Here is a 20,463-nt window from a genome sequence, read left to right as displayed (position 1 = left end):
TGGTTCTTATGACCTCTCTGTCCTCTCAGAATGTGTTTTTTTCCTTGACTTCTGCCATGCTTTGAACTTTTTTGCTGAAATTTCAACACGCTGCTTTGGGAATTGGAACAGAGGTAATAGGCCTTTAGCGTGAAGATTTATGTATATATGGCTAAGAGTTGAACTGTTTAATGTTTGCTGAACCTATAAGTGCCAGAGGTTTAAAATTACCCTGATGTCCTTGTTTTTTCCTTTCCCTTTTATCTTTGGACTTCCTACATAGTCCTTCTCTGAATGTCTATTTCTCAGTATTTTCAACTATAATCCATAGTTATAATACTGCAGGCTTGTTATGTTATGTTATGTTATGTTATGTTATGTGTGTTATGGTTTACATATAAGATGTCCCCCAAAAGCTCATGTGTAAGACAATGCAAGAAAGTTTAGAGGAGAAATGATTGGGTTATGAGAACTTTAACCTAAGCAGTGCATTATTCCCTAATAGGGATTAATTGGGTGATAACTATAAGCAGGTAGGGTGTGGTTGGGAGGGGTTGAATCACAGGCTATACCTTTGGGGTATATATTTTGTCCTGGTTGAGCAGAATTCTCTTTCTCTGTTTCCTGCATATTATGATCTGAGCTGCTTTCCTGTACCACACACTTCTGCCATGATAAGAGCCCTCATCTCAGGTCCTGAGTCAGCCATCTATGGATTGAGATCTTTGAAATTGTGAGACCCCAAAGAAATTTTTCCTCTTCTAATTGTTCTTGTCAGGTCTTTAGGTCACAGTGGAGTAAAACTTACTAAAACAGCATGCTTAGTAAGATTTAGTCCACAAGGAAGTCTCTACGACATTCTGATAAAATGTCGGCTTCTGTGGAGATGTGACTTTCACAAATGGTTCTTCAGTGGCACACCTTGTCCACCTCCCCACTCTTTGACCTCTTCTCTTCCTTGAGTGCTGTGTTCCCAATCTATTTATGTAAAGCTTCTGTGCATTTTACTCTTTTTTTTCCCATTTATGTGAGACAGGAAGGGTGGAGGGAGCTGTTGTGTGAACAATTACCTCACACCCAGCTGGGATGAAACTATGGCAAATTTCTTTCCCCTTGGGTGTAGGGCTTTGTTATAAAGGAGTCTCAGGGTGTGTTTCAAAATTATTACTCTTCCATACCTCTTGTTAGAGGTTGGGACTATTTCTCAGACATTTATATGTGAATCCAATAGGATTTCTGAAAGTAAAGCCCACAGAAGGAGCCCCTATCTCCTACCCAGACTACAGTCCCACACACATGCCAGTCCATATGCAACCTCCAGCAATTTGTCATACTTAGTATGAAAATATCCTTGCTGATTAAGGGCTCCAGTGGCTTCTTCTACAAGCAAGCACATCTTTCTGCTCTTTCTTGATGCTCTTGCCTTTCCATATTCTGTAATGGTGGTTTGCCCTGCTACTTCAGTTATCGGATGGTTCCAAGAAGAGTAATTGTTTTTCAATAAGTTCAGTTATTTTCCCTATAAGGATGAGAATGATGTCTTCCAAGGTCTTTACATGTTGAAATTGAGACCACAAGTTTTATTGGACTTAAACTTTTGCTCTTTTTCCAAGATCAAGAAATATGTTATTTCCTTCACTCTTTGGTTCGAATGGATTTGCTTTCCAATTTGATTACTAGCTGAACAGAAAGGAGTGCCATTCTTCTGATCCAGCTTTGCTAACAATGGCTAAATAGGGTTGCAGCCCTCTGCTGGAAAAATCACTAAAATAAAAGGCCATTCTGCCTCCTTTCACACATGCTGAGCAAAATACAGAAAATAATGTCTACTTTCATTGTCAAAGTATTGTAGTTATGATTTACTGCATCTTAAAATTTCAAATGAATAAATCAAATAATTGGCCTTTTCTCTCTAAAATTGGAAAGGTTAATAATGATGATAATAAAAAACACAGACGCATAATTACCTGTCATTCATTGCCATTGTTTATAGCACCCATCTACTACCTGTGCTTACAGTTGGCTCTATAGAGTTAATTTCAATTGTGTAAAACAAAAAATTAAAATGAATTTAAGGAATTTTCAGAAAGAAATCATTGTTGCTTATCAATATCTATGTGTTTTCTGTGTATTTGTAATGTCAAAAGAAAACATAGTCAGAAAAAATGAGAAAAGGGGACCCAGTAGTCTGAAGAGTGCTAATGAAGAGCATTGACCCCCCCTTATTTTTGTTTCTCTTTTTTTTCTCACTTCTTTTCCTCAAACATTGGTATTAAAATTGTGTATAACCTTAATAACATAATAACATTGGTGTTTAGAATTCTGCAAGGAATTTGTTGTTCTTGTAAGAGTAATGCAGATTAAGAGCACTTGGGAGTCAAAAACTTGGCAGGTGGAATCCAAAAGAAGACAAAGCCAAAGCAGCAGATATCCTAATTCTGTGTATAGGTTAACATTACTTCTGAGCTGCACCTGAGCAGCTCCCCAAAATCCATATGTTGAAACCTAATCCCAATGTATTAGTATTGGCAAATGGGTCTTTGGGAGGTGATTAGGTCATGAGGAGAGAGTCTTCATGAATGAGATTAATACCCTTACAAGATACTCTTGAGAATTTCCTGACCCCTTCAGTTATGTGAAAAGAAAGCTTTTTATGAACCAGAAAGCGGGCCCTCACCAAACACTGAATCTTCTGCTGCTTTGATATAGGACTTCCCATCCTCCATAACTGGGAGAAATAAATTTCTGTTGGTTGTAAGCTACCCAATCTATGTGTTTTGTTGCTAATACTGTAGTTCAAGAAGCCTGGACTAAGACCACCACATTTGTGGAACAGAGCCAAAAGAGTATAGCAAAGTCTCTGAGAAGTAAACTATATAAAACCAACTAATCTTTAAACAGCACGTGCATGGGAGACACTCAAAGCAACATAGTGCAGGTTTTGCAAACTAAAAATGACATTTTGAACTATCACCCACAGAAAGGGAAACAGAATTTGCAGTCAGATCCTAATGAAGTTTATTATCTAATTAACAAACAAAATAGAACAATTCCCTAGGTGCTTCTAACAAGACCCAGGATCTCATAAAATAATTTTTCAAAAATTCAAGATACAATCAAAATTATTTGATATACCAAAACTAAGAAAATGATGAATGATAAAGAGAAAAATCAACAGATAAAAACTTGGAATGACCCAGATACTGGAATTAACAAAGACTTTAAACATGTGTTATAACTTTGTTCCATGAAATAAAGGTAAACACTCTTGAAATAAACATAGAAAATAAGGCATACATAGAAATAAAATATATAAGAGAACCAAATACAAATTTTATAATTAAAAATATAATGCCTGAAATTTGAAAATTCACTGGATAGCCTTCTTAGTAAGCGAGTATGACTAAGGATAGTCAATGAATGTCCAGGTCATTTAATATAAATTACTCAACCTGGAAAATAGGTAAAATGTTTTAAAATATTATCTGCTTTTGGATGAAAACCAGTATACTTCAAAATAATCATTAAAAATAGTCTCTGCTTGGCTCTGAACAAGGACTAGACTATCAAGACACTTCCCGTACAATAGTAACATGATAATGGAAGAAATTGCAAATATACATTGCATTCAGCTACAGAAATGGGCAACACTAAGGATTGTCCATGGGGTGCACACATTCTCTCGAGAAAGATACTAGGTAAACCTTATATGGTGACCAAAGATTATAAACATTTTGCAGTTTTGCATAAAGATTTAATCTATTTCTTAAAATAGATGTTTCTATTTCTTATGTGATTTCTAAAAAATAATATAGTTGAACTTTGACATTATTTCAACAATATTTCACCTGTTTTACAGCCATTAGTCATTGCTTCACTGAGGAATTCCTAAACTGGGAAAAGTTACAGACTCATATTTCTGATGCATTCTTTGGTGACTTGGTCTGATAATGAGGGCAACCTCAGAGTCTCTTGTTTGAATTCATCTCTTGGGGTTTCTCTCTGTCCTTGCCTGGGGGAGTTTATTCTACAAAGATGGTCAATTAAGCCATGGAGTCAAGGTGGACCACACAAAAGCACATTTTAGTCTGTTGGATCTGAGATTGTATATCATGAGTGTTGCCCTGATTAAGAGCACAGGCAATATTCACTTTGTATAATAGCGTGGGACTATAAAAGTGACTACAAGCTGAAACCAGGCAAGGTATCTAAATAATAAATGGAAAAACATTACAATTGTGTTTTTTAACATTTAAATATTCCTGTCAAAACATTTAAGACTGTCTTGCAATTAGTTAAAAATGTATAAGAAAAAATAGTAATGCTAATATTTGCTAAGCATACAGCAATTGAAAACATTAGAAATTTGAAAATAAAATTTTTTGTTTCTTTGTAAACAAATTAACATTTGCTAAGTGTACAGTAATTTAAAACATTAGAAATTTGAGAATAGAAGTTTTTGTTTCTTTGTAAACAAGTTATCAAGAGAAGTCAAATAATGCTTGACGTCAGGATGTACAGTATGATACAGAGAGTACATTTCTTTTTCTGTATCTTGGCCACTTGTTATAAAATGTCTGTGACATTTTATACTTTCACATAGAAGTACAAATGTTCCAGAGTGTTCCACTATTGTGAAGTACTTTGTAGATATTAGTTCCTCTGGGGCATTTTCATCCGTTCATTATAACCATGCTCCTATTCATCTAAATAAGTTTATTGCAAGCTCTGGCATCATACAAGAATATTTCAGTGTGGCAATGTCAGCATTTGCATGGTCAGTTAGTATTTCTAACCTCTACTTACTTTTTATTTAACTTTCACTTCCAGTGTTGGCACACTGTACTGTGATGTACTTTGATTTTGTTGACAAATTTCCTCTTTCAAGTATAGTTAACCCTCAGTATCCATGAGAGATTGATTCTAGCTGCCCATCTCAAAATCTATGGGTGCTCAAGGCCCTTACATAAAATGACAGAGTATTTGCATAAAACTTATACACATCTTCCTGTATACTTCTCCTCCTATATACTTCCTTCACCTTTAAATTATGATGCCTAATACAATGTACATGATATGTAAATAATTGTTACATTGTTTAGGAATCATGACAAGAAAAAGTCTGCCTGGTTAGCACAGATGTAATATTTTTTTTTCAAATATTTTGATCCACAATTGAATCTATAGATGCAGAGTTCATGGATATGGAGGGCTAATTTTTTCATTTTTGTAAATAATGCATAGTGTAATTTTTAGTAAACAGAAATTCTGCAACTATGTGTATCGCTGTCGGTGAGTGCATTAAATAACAGGTGCCCAATTACCAATTACAGACTTTGAAAGAAGGAACATTATTGGTTGTTGATCATGATGAACATGGCACTTAAATAGTGATAAGTGAACTCAAGAGTCAGCTACCAGCTAAGTTTGTGCTTCCTTTAATTACTTACAGTTAATATCCCATGGTTACTGAGAGTTCAACTGTGTCAGGGCACTCATTTAACCAAACTGTTGTGATTAAAACTTGTTCATACCATAAAGGTTTACCGGATATATAGGATATATCTTCATATATATACTGACATTTTAGATCTTCTATACTGAAAACCTTCAATTTCAAACTTTTGACATTTTCTTCTTCCATTTGGTAAAACATGTTGGTCTTGTTGATTTTCTGTGAGTTCTATATATCCAAATATTCACCTTTGTTAATACTATTCAAAATAGTGATTTTGTACTTATAATTTTTAAGATGGTTTATACTATGTTCATTGAAGTTGTATTTTTCATTTTAATGTGGTAAAATATCTCTTCTTCTTTTTTTGTAGATTATTTGATGTCTTTTCCAGAAATGGCTTCTTACTCTGCTACTAAAACTATGTACTTATATTTTCTTAAAATATTTTAAAGAATTTTGCTTTTCACATTTAGGTCTTTAATAAATATGGAAATATTATTATGCTTGAAGGAGGCAGAAATATAGCTCTCCTTTTTAAAAAAAATGGTTAGTTAACTGTATCAACAAAATATTGAATAATTATTTTCTTTCTCCTTAATCTGCATACTTGCATTTTTCTTACATAAATCTCCCTATATGCATGGACTTAGTCTAAGATTTATTTTCTATACTATTGACCTAGGTGAATATTTATGAACGCAGATCACCACATTTTACCTATTACTTTAATCATAATTTTGATTTGGTGAATTCCATGTCGTTTTGTTAAAATTATCAGAGTACTTCTGAATTCCTATTATACTTGTGAATTTTAGGAAAAAGGTCAGCAATGTAACAAAAATTTTGTCAAAATTCTATTTGTGTTCATGCTTATGAAAATAGTTTATAACTATGTTTATTATGTACTTAAATAGCTTTTAAGAAAATTTTGTAATTTTTGAATAGCATTTGTTTGATGATTTCCTAAATACCTTATAGCTTTAGTGCTATTAAAGATGACTATTTTCCTAAGATTATAATTTCTAATTGGTTATTTTCAATGTACAGAGATGTTACCCACCTATAATATTTACATAGCAATCTTACTGAATTATCTTAATAATTTAAACATTTTATAAGTTTTATTGAATGCTTTATGGAAATTAAGATATTATTTTTTTGATGTAAGTTACTTTTCTTGTCTTATTGCATTGTATGTGATAGCCAGCATAAAGTTGAATAGGGATGAAAATGCCAGATATTCCTGAAGTTTTTCTGTAATATTGGAAGAAATGCTCTTTATTTGTTGTTTTTTTATTTGAAAATTGAATATAATGTTTGTGATAAATATGGGTAAATTCATTTTTTAAGAGTAAGGACATTTTCATCTTTTCCTAATTTTTAGAAATGATAATTATGAATAGATCATGAATTTTAACAAATTATTTTTCTATACTAAAATTATTTTTCTATATGAAAACATATATTATTTTTCTCCTTTAGTCTTCAAAGTGTTTTATTAAAAGAATATTCCAGAAGCATATAAATGAAATGTGAAAATATATGTAATACAATATATGAAAACCTACATTTTCCTGATTTTGAGTACTTATATTCAAGTTCCACCATCCAACATGATTAAGTTTTTCTATATAAGGAAACCTCCATGGGGATCCTAGTTCCAAGGCAATTGTGTTTCAGAACAGACAGCCCAGAGTGAAGTGAATTCTGGTTGTCTCTGCAATGAACTACTTCATCTAGCTCAAAGAAAAAACATACATTTTTTTTTTCTTTTTGCCTTGTTCTGTTTGTTCCTCCTCCTCCTCCTCCTCCTCCTCCTCCTTGTCTTCCTCCTCCTCCTCCTTCTACCTCCTTTCTCTGCTTTCAAACACAAGGTTGCCTTCTCTTGAGTCATGGGAGCAAACAGAACAATTTAGAATAACTTGCATTTACTTTATGTGCCTACATTGAACTTTGAAGTTTCGGAATACAACTGATCTGAGCCATGGGGTTGAAGTCCCAGGAATCCATATTCATTTATAAGCAACACATACTTTCTGTTCATACTTTCTGTTCATACTTTCTGATCTGTTGGATTCCACTTATAAATGGCGATGTTCATTCCTCTTGCACCCTCCTCTGACATCACCTTCCTTATCAGCCTTGAGGTGAGTCTGAGTGCTCTGCTGAAGACTAGAGAGACTCAGCTGGTGGTGCCTGGACAGACACAGTAACTGTCTGGTGCAAGCTTCCCCAGCTCTGCAAGTCTGCCTCGCTCACAGGGAGAGAACACAGGGATTGATTCTATCCCACGGTAGGGAGTCTGCAGGCTCTTGCCAGATACAAGTATGACCTTAGAACAAAAATAAATCCAAAAAGAGGACAGTATGATGAGCAGCATAGAAGCATAGCTTTCCTGGCAGCCTTCATCAAAATCCAGCTGACTTTCATTTAGTTTTCTTTGTGCCTACAAACAGGACATGCAGGATTCACAGCCTGCCAACCAGCTACACTTCCCTTTTGAAAGAACCTTAGTGGAGAGGCACAGTTGCTGATACCTTTCAAACCAGTGCATGGAGGGAAAAGAAGAGCGAGTGCTTAGTCCACCTCAGCCCCATATATGTCTGTCAGATTACCACCTTCCACATCTCCTGTCACCATCGCACAGCAAGCATGCCTTCAAGATTTCTTGTCTCTGTTCTCATGCAAGAGATCTTATTTCACTGTGGCCACAGAAAAACTCCATAGCTCACTGCTCCATACCCTCCCTATCATACTGGGAGGGGAGTAAATGGTCTTCTTTAGTCAATTATTTGCTTATTTATTTATTTTTATATTTTGCCAATTTTAATTAAGCTCAATGCCAATGAGGCTTTTAAATACTCCTTTGTCATTGTTTTATCCAGAGAACCTGAAACAGAATTTGGCATATGATATTAAATGATTAATAACCACGTGCTCAATGGAGAATGAATAAAATGGTATTTTCTTCCATAAGCACCAGCATTGTGCAATAATCAGACACCTGCTAGAGGGAATTGTGTAAAGATGACTAATTCATGAAATTCCATTGTCTCCCCTCTGTGGCTGTGCTAAGGGCTCTTCTGAGGAGTGTGGTAATTCAAGCTAGAGGGTTTTGGTGGCTGGCTCCCACTTCAATGCATAATACTGAAGTGAAGTTAAAATATCACTGCTAGGTGTAAAAGACAGGACTTTTGGCTTCTATGTAACTCCTTTCTTTTTTCTTCTTCTTCTTTTTTTTTATACCACTTACATGTGGTCCTAATTCCAGAAATATCTTCAAACCAGAATTAGAGAAGGTGAGTTATGTGCTTGAGTGATGTGAGTTCCTGGGGAAAAGAAAACCTGGTAGACCTGATCTTTTAGCAAAGAGAAACCTGATGGAACTAACTTTTCAGTGAGGCATTTGGTCTCCCACAACTTCCTCAGTTTAGGACTGTGAAATAAAAAGTAGCACAAACTTTAAGAAAATTAAGACAATGTTCTCTAAGGAAATTGATCGATCAACCCTCTAGTTAATCAGATTCAAAATTTTGTAGTGAAGAAAAAGAAAAAGGAACTTGTACCATTTTGTATCTCTGTTGGGATCTTTTAGAATGTGAGATATATAAAGTGGCAAGTACAAAATATAAACATACCCCTCATGCAAAATCTCAGAAAATGATTGAGTTTTTATTTTGTACATATGTGTCTGTCTTTGTATACCTATGTAATGAATGTGTGTGGTTTTGTCTGTATGTGTAGCATGTGTGTATGAAAAAAAACACTTATTCATAAATTCTACAGTTAACTGCCTGTTATACGCCTAACATGTTTTGGGTATGGAGAAAGAGTAGTGAGTGTGTGTGAATACAGTATTTCTTGGTTAAATTGGTACTATTGTTATCATAATGATTTGTAATTAGGGATGGTCTCTGCTGGGCTTGGTGACACATACCTATAATCCCAGGAATTTGTGATTGCAAGTTCAAAGTCAGCCTTGGCAACTTAGTGAGGTTCTAAGCAACTGAACAAGACCCTGTTTCAAAAAAACAAAACAAAACAAAACAAAACAAAAACAAAAACAATAAAAAGGAAAGGACTAGGGATGTGCTTTTCTTCCATGGTTAAGCAACTCTGGGTTCAGTCCCCGGTATTAAAAAAAAAAAAGAAAAAAAAAAGATGGTCCCCAACTTGGCATGGTTCAACTTCACGATGGTGCGAAAGTAACATGTATTCAGCAGAAACTATACTTCAATTCTGAATTTTGATCTTTTCCTGAGCTAACAATCTGTAGTAAAATAATTTTGTAGGTCGCTTGGTAGCAGCAGCTACAAACCACAGTACCCGGTCAGCCATGGGATCACAAGGGGAAACAACCCATATTCTGTTGTGGACTGTGTTACTAAGATAAGGTGCTCAGCAGGATAGATATATCAACTGCATTATCCACTTAATGATATTTTCAACTTACAGTGAGTTTTCTAGGATGTGACTCCACCATGAATTGAGAACCATCTGTACTTTTTTTCCCATCTAAATATCTTAAAGCAGACCAGACATATACACTCCCTAATTCAGATCAAAATGTTCTTACAAAAAAGGATAGAAAGAAACACAAAGAAAAGTACTATCATGTAATTTAAAATTCTGAGTTTCTTCAAATTTAGTTTCTCATGGTAAAGCATGCTTCTTCTTCTTCTTCTTTTTTTCACAACCTCCTTATGAATTACCATTATGGATCCTGTATAAGAAAATGCTATGTTGCTGAGAAAAACAGGACCTATGCCATATGAGTTGAAAGATACTAGGAAAAGATACACTTATAAAAGAATTCCACTTCATAAGCTTTCATGCAATGCTGAAATGTCTATTGCCAATATTTAATATTTAAATAAAAATTAACCCATACAGAGTAGGATTTTAAGCTGCTATAATTAGTACTACTTTAATGTGAATGTCTTATTGAAATCTTTCCAAATTAAGCTTTCAGTGTACAGAGCATAATAGACAAATGAGAAGGAGGTGTTGCCCAGGGCAGTGCATTGCTTTGGGTTCTTTTGTTGTAAAGGGTGCTGTCCAGGCGGAGTAGCAGGGAGGGTGAGGGAAAAGAGAAGGAACTGAGGGAGGAGAGTCTGGGGTTTACTCTGATACAAAATAATGATTACTAGCTATATAGGGATCATATTTTTTTGTATTTGCATTCATGAGCCTGAGAACAGCATGGAAAAAATTATACTAAATATGCATTTGTAATTATCACATTATACTAACAGAATCAGAAGACACTGTATGTTCAGCAGTGAATGAAGAAAATTCATTGTCCTTTAAGTCCCTGTAGTAAAGGGACTACAGATTACTAGGTAAGAATTTATATGTGAGTGTGCCTTAAGATTATTGGTTATGTATGAAGGACAAGCATAAAAGTCTTCATTGTGTATCAAATAAATGAGACCCTAGAGTGGAGAGCTAATTAGAGACTAAATTTTATTCTATTTATCTATTGATTTACAAGAGTAAATGCAACCTCCGAGGAAATCAGTGTGTCTGCTTACTATAAGATATTGATGCGGGAAGCGGGCATTTAAGAATGAGCTTAAGGGTTCCGTGGACATGGGTGAGAGCCCGACTCTTCCATACCTCAGCCTGTGATCTCAGCTCATTTCCTAACCTTTATAAACCTCAGCTAATGCATTTGCTTTACATGTTCTGAAAATGGAGGAAATAACACTTACCTTAGAGGGTTACTATGATGTCATGTGTGCAGAGAGAGTAGCACAATATTGATACCATTTAGGTGCTCCGTAAATGGTGGTTTTATCATTACCTTTGTAATTCAAATAGATAATGACATCAGTCTCTGACAATCTGATGTGTCCTTTTTCCCAGAAACAGTGTTTGGATAGAAACAATGATGTTTAATGAGTTCATAAGCAGTAGATTTCCACTTCTAAGTTTTGGCATGCCTCTGATTCATGCACTTGGTTTAATGTTTGGTGCTGAAGGTTAAAGGATAACAAAAGCAAGAAAAAATTAGTCTTTGCTTTGCTAGGAAGCACCACATAATGCCAGCATTCTGGTATACTGCCCAGATCTCAGTGTCATCTCCCTAGTCCCAGAAATTACAGCTTATCATTGCACCAATTGAATTGGAGCTATGGAGACACTAGAAGGCTAAATAAAAGAATGAGGGATCTATAAACTGACCTTTGTGTAATTGTATTTTATTAATATCCATGGGACAGATGTGGAAACGTTTCCAGAAACCACAGTATTCTATCAGGGCATTTTTACTCCCATGAAATCCATGTTGTCTGTGAGGTATCAATTGACCGGAGAGAATGATATTTGAGCAACAGGAAATTTATTGTCAAGAGAAATGTTTCATGCAGACCTCAACTGAAGCAGAGATTTTGATATGACCTTGCTCATCAATAAATAGTCACTGTACTCTTGTGAGTCAAAAGCTATTCTCATAATAATGCTGGATAGCAAACTATCTCATGACTCAATGTGTTAAAACATTAAGCATTTATTTAGTTCACATATCTGTAGACCAGCAAGTGAGCCTGGACTACCTGGGTGGTTCCAGTCTCAAGTGAGTTCAACCTCATGACTAGCAGTAGTCTGTTGGTGAACTGAAGTGATAGGGTAACCTAGCCAGGTGCCCCTCTTTCTTCAGGAAGACAGTGGTGGTGTCAGAGGTTAAGAACTGATCCAAAGGTACAAACCTATTTTAAGCTCTGCTTATGTCATCTTTGGTAAGTACATTGACTGTGACAAATTTCATGCCTAGCTCAAAGTAAGTGTGGGAGGGCACTAAAAGTTTCAAGGAAGGGCCATGGATACAAGGAAGTGAATAATCTGAGTTATTAATGCAATCGATTAGTCAGGGTCTCATTTTGCAGCATTGCTCTCTAATCTCGACTCTGCAATATCCAGTCTTTCTAAGGCTCACTGCTTTTCATGCTATTGATGACCTGTTTCTTTTCAAAATATCACATTTTTCTGGTAAAAATAATACATATTCATTGTAGGAAATTTCCCCCAAATTAAAATATCTCATCTCGAGGTAATCACTGTTAACTTTCTAACATGTTAGATTATTTCGCGTGCTTTTATGTGAAATGTACATGTGCTTTCTGTAAAATGTGGAAAATATGGAACACTACTATTAAGAAAGTTATAATTATCTGTAATTCCAACTCCAAGAAGTAAACACAGTTAGCATTTTAACACATTTCCATCTGGTATTTTCCACTCTGTGTATGTGCACATATTTGCATATGTATTTGCATATATCATACTGCATGTATGGTTTTAAAGCCTGTTTTCTTTAAAATGTTACATCAATAGCATTTTACCATTTAAAATTTTAAATTATTTATTTTAGTGAATATGTTTATAAGGGTAGTCTATAAATTAACTATTCCTCAACTATTATATAACAGGTTGTAGTCAATCATTAGTTGCTCTATTCATTTGAACTTTTACTTAGTTCAAGTCCTGTTCTTGGTAGTGGGGATGTAATGAGTATGGCAATAAGGTTCCTCTTTTAGTGTGTCTTCTAGTATGAGGTTTTAATCAATATTTTACATATATCTTTGTTCAAGTTTTAAGATAATTTCCTACCAACAGTATAAATTGTTTAAAAGATATGAATGTTTTTATTATTTTTTAAACATACAACTCAACAGCATTCTTCAAAGGCTATATCAATTTATTTATGTGCATATTTCTTTATCTCCCTGGACCTTTGCGAACATTATATAAATAAATTCATGCTTTGAATTTATATTTTGATTAATAGTTGAACACATTTTCATGATTTCTATTCCTCCTTTACTTTCTATTAATAACAATTTTAATGCTTTTTCTAGTTGATTGACACAAACTTTTCATATATTAAGGGTATTAAGCTATTTCTGCTGTTACATGTTACAAATGTCTCTCTTTTTTGCTGTTTATAGTTTTGATAAGGGTTTTAATTTTTGTCTAGTTAGATATGTCCACTGTTTTCTTTTGAAATATTTTCCATTTGTATCAAGTTTGAAAAAGTTTCCCTTATCAAGGACCAATTATTCATTTATATTTCCTTCCAATGTACTTGGTTTTTATAGGAGTCTTTAATTCATCTAGATTTTATTTTGATGTTTAGTTTTATATGAGAATCTAAATTGATTTGTTTTTCCTCATAAACCTAGCCTCTTTTCTCAGCACCATTTATTGAATAATTGACCCCTTCCTTATTGCTTTGCAAGGCATTCTCTGTCACATACTAACCTTAAACATACTGTATGAACTGGGGCATGTTTGTTGCTGGATTTTAGTACGTTGGGCATTCAGTGGAAACATGGAATTGCTACCATATGAATACAGAGTCATACAGAAGGGAAAAAAATCATGATTGTTTGAGATCAAAAAGATCTGGACTCAAATCCTGGTCCTACATCCTGATGACTGTGTGCGCTTGAGCAGACCATTTAGATTTTTTTTAACTTCAGTTTCCTCATTTTTAATATAATGGTAATAATACCCTTTTCATATGCTGCTATAGGAAGCAAGAGAGCTAATACATTCAAGAACTTTGTGATCTCTAAAATGCTTTACTAGTGTTAATCTTTACTATTACAGTAGATAAGCCCTGGACTCCAACCTCATTATGAAATTACATGGTACATGACTGGTTTGAGTTCATAAGCTCACTAAAGAAAGCTGATGGAAGACAGCAAAAGCCCAGGTGAACCTCTGCTCTAAGATGTTTTAAAGAGCCATCTTCAAAAGACTGTTTCCTAGTTTTGTTCTGTCTGTATGTGGAAATCAATGTAAACACCAAAGCAGGATGAGTATTAATTAATGAGGTCATGTGTAATTGCTATTAGATGCGGAAGAGAGAAAGTAAAGCAATTAGTGTGAACTCTATAGAAAGCAGCTTAAGTAGTAGCACAGAAAGACTGTTTAAAAAAAAAAAAAAAAAGAAAGAAAGAAAAAGAAAACCTAGCCTGGAGAAAATATTTCACTGTAAAGAAAGAAAGGAGTTGGTAAAATGACTTTCCCTTCATAACTAAACTCAGGATTAGCGAGATACACAATGACACACAACAAAATAGTTCTTAATCAAAACATTTACTCAAAAGCTTAAGCTAGAGTTAGAGTCTACAAAGTTGAGAAGAAATGAGAGTTTATTGACATTTCTGTGCAGATCTAAATTAAGAAAGAAAGAAGTATCATGAATGTTCTCTGAAGTCCAACCTGAAGAAAATCCTCCAGGATTCCCAGTGTGAATCCCCAATGTCTTAGGATTCCTTAAGATGTAGTCCATGGATAAAACCAAAAGGAGTCGTAACATCCACGTGATCAAAGTTGAATTTGTTTAATGATCAATAAAAAAACTCACATTCAGCAACCACAGCATGCTCATAGAAGAGATTCAATCTCTAAGTTTTTTGAACTGAAATAAATTAGGTCATCTTTTCTAGATTTTTATATATGACTGCTCACTAAGAATTCTCCCTCTCTGATATTGCTTCTAGACCTGATAGGGATATAGAAGTAATTTGACATACATTTTTGCTAAGGATCTAAAATTTAGGAAAGTGTATGATACAGATATATATATATGTATATATATATATATATACACATATATTTGTATATATATACACACACATATGTATATATATATACATAAGTATAATATAAGATAAAAAGTTATACATTGTATAAACAAATAAACATGATTTAGACCATGGTACTCCATAAATTCAGTGGAAGGAAAAATATTTTAAATATTTATGGATGGGGAAAAAAATAGAATGAGAGAGAGAAAGTTGTGGGGAGGGAGAGAGGAGCACTGGTGATAGAAAATACAGCATGAGGGCTGGGGAGATAGCTCAGTTGGTAGAGTGCTTGCCTTGCAAGCACAAGGCCCTGGGTTCAATCCCCAGCACCGCAAAAAAAAAAAAAAAAAAAAAGAAAGAAAATAGAGCATGAGCAATGTTCCAACTGGCACAAAAGACAAAAGTGAAGGGAAAGTAAAGAGGAAACGAAAAAGATAAAATGCAATGTCGGTTTTCATCCTTCTCATGAATATCAAGTAATGGAGTACAGCTGGGAATCCAAGCTACTGTAGAAGAAATTACAAAAGTCTGGAAATCACTGCCATCCATTGGCTTCTGAGCCATCTCCCCGTAGATTGTACACTTTGAGTGTGGCTACTGTAGTGTCTTATTGTCTTTGTGTTTAGCACAGTGCTTGAAACTGTGTTGAAGTTCAATAAATGTTGTGTTGAATCTAATCATCAGCCCAGAAGAAGTCATGAGTGAGACCCAACGTGTACTGTGTACACCTCTAGCCAAGGAGGAGTGTGGAGAATAATAGAAAAGTAGACCTGGGTTACAGATTTGTCATTTTCTAGCTGAGTGACCTTTGGCGAATCAAATGATTTCTTTAACTTTCCTAGTCTCATCTATGAAATAAAGAATAGCCTCCCTTCCTGAGCAGGTACTCTGTGAATAGTGCTAAGGACTCACATGACCTCTATTACATAACGCAGGTCTCGTGTTTCCAGATGAGGTGTATTGCCACTGGAGGGCCTTCAATGTACAAGGGCACATCAGAAGAGGGATCAGAACCCTATTGCCCTGCAGCAAGGTTTTCCTCTCTGGCCACATCAGTACTCAAGTTCCAGCCACAGAGGCTGCTGGTGATGTAGATAGTTACTCCAATAAGCCCTATTCTTGAGCCCATTCATTAAACAATAAGTTTCCCTTTAAAAGCATCTGTAGCCATGTGTCTTTCAAGTGCTTTCTCAGCCAAGTATGACTGGTAGAAAAATAGGTAATGATATTTCTTGTCCCCTGCCTTAATTTGTAGGGGAGGGAGCTGAATTTATGTTTTAGCCTGAGTGTCAAGTGATTTGTGGTTGTACCATCACATGATATCTTAAAATTGAGTATTCATCCCAGTAAAAACTAATATTTATGAAATAATTTCCAACATTGATTTCTTTTTACTGTCACATCTACCATTTTTGCCAATTAAAGTCATAGATACCATCTTGCCTGCTTGAGCTCCTTCCAATGGAGAATTCAGGAATTCCAATGTAAAGAGTTGGTGTAAGTAAGAAACACAATTTAAAGTCCAGCTCTTCACTGTTTAATAGCAGAAGGCTGGATTTGTTCATTGTTCTGCATTTTCATCCTGACTCTGTGATTTGCCTTGTGACCTTAGGAAAGTCAAGTAGCCACAGTGGCCCTCAATTCCCTCCTCTGAAGAAAAGAATAATAAAAATAATCTGTTCATATATCATATTAGCAATAACTAGTGTGTTACCAGTAACTAGTGTGTAAAAGTGTTTCACACTCTGTAAAACACCAGACACATGGAAAATTTCACAGATGACAACAGTATCAAATTTCTCCCAACAGTCTTTGATTTTACTCATTCCTTCAAATGTGTCATCAACTTATGATTGGACATTTTCTTTCACATCTAACTGGCATTCATTTTCTTGTCTTGGCCTACATCTTTAGGCTTCATTTTAGTATCTGCAAATTAAAATGCTATTCATATTGGAAATTGAAAAATAGCTATTCTGGCTTTTGACTGGAACTACTGTAAGGATAGACAACTCTCCTGCCAAGTTAAAAGTACACTCTTTGTCCTTTGTTTTTCCATAGTCTGGCCTTTCACATACACTCTGTTAACTGCATTATATTCCTAAGTCTTTGTCCACTCAGATGAAAAGACATTGGTCTTTCTGCCCAGTTTGGGTCATGTTTGTGTATAACCAACCTCAATTTTCTACAAGTACCTCTGTTTGCTCTCAGCTTACCGTCTAGATAAGTATTCCCTGAGCCCAAACCATCTTTCCTTAAGAAATATCATCGCACCATGCCTAATATTATTAATATCAGTAAATATAGTTAACATGGATTAAATATACTCTACAAGACTGGGGTTTATAAATTATTACATTAGCTAATAATTTTAAGCTCATATTCATTGGGAACTTACTATGTATCAGGCACTATAATTGATCTTGTTTCATTTATTATTAACAACAACTAAGAAAATTAGGTATTATTAGTTGTATTTGATAGATGGGAAATTCAAAACAAAGCGAAGCAATATGACTTATTTAATATCACCAGAAACTACATGGAAATGCTGGAGTTGGTTCCTCCACCTGATTCCACAGCCTAAGCCCTTTCCGTCACATAGCAATGTGCAAGGCACAGGCTGTCTGGGTTTGAGGAGACACTCAAGTTCTCATGCACAATATACTGGCTAGGCCAGTCATTCTTCAATTTGTAATTGCTTTTGCGGGGCATTAACCGAGCTATATTGGGCCAAAGGAGATAGAAATGAAAATTTGCAATCTCTGATCATCCTATGCTGAGAGAAGATGCTTAGGAGCTCAGGACAAAGCAATCTTGAACAGGAAATGCAGTCAAGGCTCATTGGGCCGATCCATATATGTATCGCCAGTTCAGCAGCAGCTTACATGGGCCTGTGGCTTCTGGAAGGAGGTGTTCCTTGCATAGCCCAGCACGTCAGAGTCAAGTGTTGGGAAGTGCTCAGGAAGTAACCAGCTGTGGCATCAAGGACTCACCTTAATCAAAGCCTGTTTAAGATGATTAGAATCCTAATAGGGGCCAGCTGCTTCTCTGAAGAGTAAGGCCAGGCTCTGCCTGGGAGATATGCAAGACTGATAACTGCTGCCTGCCAGAAGAGCCCTGCTTTCATTCCCACAAAGAGCTCAGGTTTAGTCTGGGGTACCTGAGGCCTCATCTACTTTCTGAAGAAAGGGAAGGTAGATAACTCAGTAGCTGATTCCACTTTTTAGTACTCCATCTTTTTAGTTCTCCAATGACTGTTCAAATCCTCAGGTCATTCGTGATCATCATGCTATTTTGTTAAAAGAAAAGATGATTAGGAAGATTATAGCAGAACAATAGGCTAGACATTCAATCTGTAATAAATAATGGTTAGAAAACAAGTGACCTTAGTCAGGAAGGCAAGGGCAAACCCCTGAGCATCCATGATGTCTGGCTAGCTCATCTTCACTGTAAACCTGTGGGCAGCTGTGGGTACAACCTTCCTGCCACCTAGGCAACTTCATTCCACTAATTCCTAGGGATAAATGAAAGAGCCCTCAAATTGTAAGTTTTGGGAGTAGAAACTGCTTATCATGCAGGCAAAGGTCAATCAAGGCAATGACACACATGGAAGTGGTCCTTCTGTGATGTTTATCCCTCTCATCTTATGAAAAAGACTCCCGTCAAATTAATATGGCAAACTTGTTACAGTAAATGAAAGTGCCTAGCTTTTCCTCCCACATGGTACACTGTTTATTTCTTCTAATTAGAATTAGATTTTAATTGGAGTCTTTGCTTTCCAAACTTTTACTGATATATAATGTGCTTTTATAGTTGATGAACAGAGGGAAAAATGTAATTTCTCATCAAATTAATGAAATGTAGGTGTGACATTAGACTAACGTGTGATCAATGACTCAAAGTGAATAAACGCAAATGTCTTGTTCAGAAAGAATATACATATACACATGCACATACACACACACATGCACATATACACACAGACATACACAATCAAAATTAAATGTCCTAATTTTGGTAGAAATCATATGTTCCATATTTGACTTATTTCAAAATGAAATTTATTAGACAAACAAATCATCATTTGGAATCATAGCTTTGTTCTTTTCTGTAGGTTCTGCATGTTTTGAGAATTTGAGAAAATAAGAGGTAGAACTTGGTAATATGCAGCAACTGAAGAACCCATCAAAACATTTAAGAAATACTATTAGACTTAAACAAAGGTGGCATATAGATTACAATTGAAAATATATAAAATAGTCATGGACGGAATAATTTCAACAACAGCTTTCAGATGGTAGAAGTATGAGACTCTCATGGCTTCCATGTTGATCCTGGTTGTTCATAGTCCTCTCTGTGCAGGTAGTGAGTTGATTCCACAGTCCCCTCTGATAGCCACATTTCTTTCTTCCATACTTCTTCCTCAGATCAAGTGTTTCTACAAGATAGTTCGGCCCAGGGCCTTAGGGGTGGGCAACGTGTTATTGACAAGGCCAAATTTTTAAAGGTTAAGATTTGGAAGACAATTAAAAAAAAAAAGAACAACCTGTGTTCACCCTTTGAGTCTGTACCACACTGTCTGAGACACACTGGTCAGATTTTCATCTCTGCCTCGTGTCCTCAGTTAAAAATTAGGAGTACATTTTTTGTTCTTGTTTTTCTTCTACTCCATAGCTGTAGATTAGAGCCGTGTTTAAGATGGTCAGCCCAGGTGAACTCTTGATGGATTTTAGTTCCTTTACCTTTCTCTCTCATTGCCTTTTAGCTAGGTCACCATCCTAAAATTATCCTAAAATGCAGGGCCAACCATCAAAAATCATGGAAATGTTGTGTTAGAACTGGAGGGAGCTTCAGATGGTATCTTTAGAGCCCATCCCCCATGTTTTAAGAAAAACAAAGAGAAATATCAAGGGCACATGAAAAGGTTGTGGCATATCCCATGAGCCTGGAATCATGAGACAATCACTCTCGGGCTTTTCTGAGAATTTAGGTTAGTGGTGATTTTTACCTACATGACAATACCCTTCTGTAAACAAATCAGATGGACCAGGGATACACATGGCAACAACAAAACTCTTTCTGTTTCTTTCACTCCAACCCACCAGTTGAGAGGACAACATTTGATTTTAAATTACTACAGTTGAAATTACCAAAGCAGAATCAGTTAAATTGTCATTGCTTTCCCTTGGTCCTACCAACTGCAAGGTAAACCTAGATCTCCCTCTTCCCACAAGTCCCATCCCAAGCATGAAAGAAGAAGATTAAAAGGGTGGAAAGTCTGTCTCTTTGCACACCTTGAACTCTAGGGGGACTGCCTATGTACACATGCATGTGTGTGCAGAATGCACATGTATTTTATCTGTTATTGTGCCAAGCAGTAGTGCCACTTTCACAAGGATGACAGTGTCTCTGAAATAGGGTAAC

This window comes from Sciurus vulgaris (assembly GCF_902686455.1).
Source record: "Sciurus vulgaris genome assembly, chromosome: 11".
In the NCBI taxonomy this organism is placed as follows: domain Eukaryota; kingdom Metazoa; phylum Chordata; class Mammalia; order Rodentia; family Sciuridae; genus Sciurus; species Sciurus vulgaris.
This window is presented reverse-complemented; position numbering follows the sequence as displayed.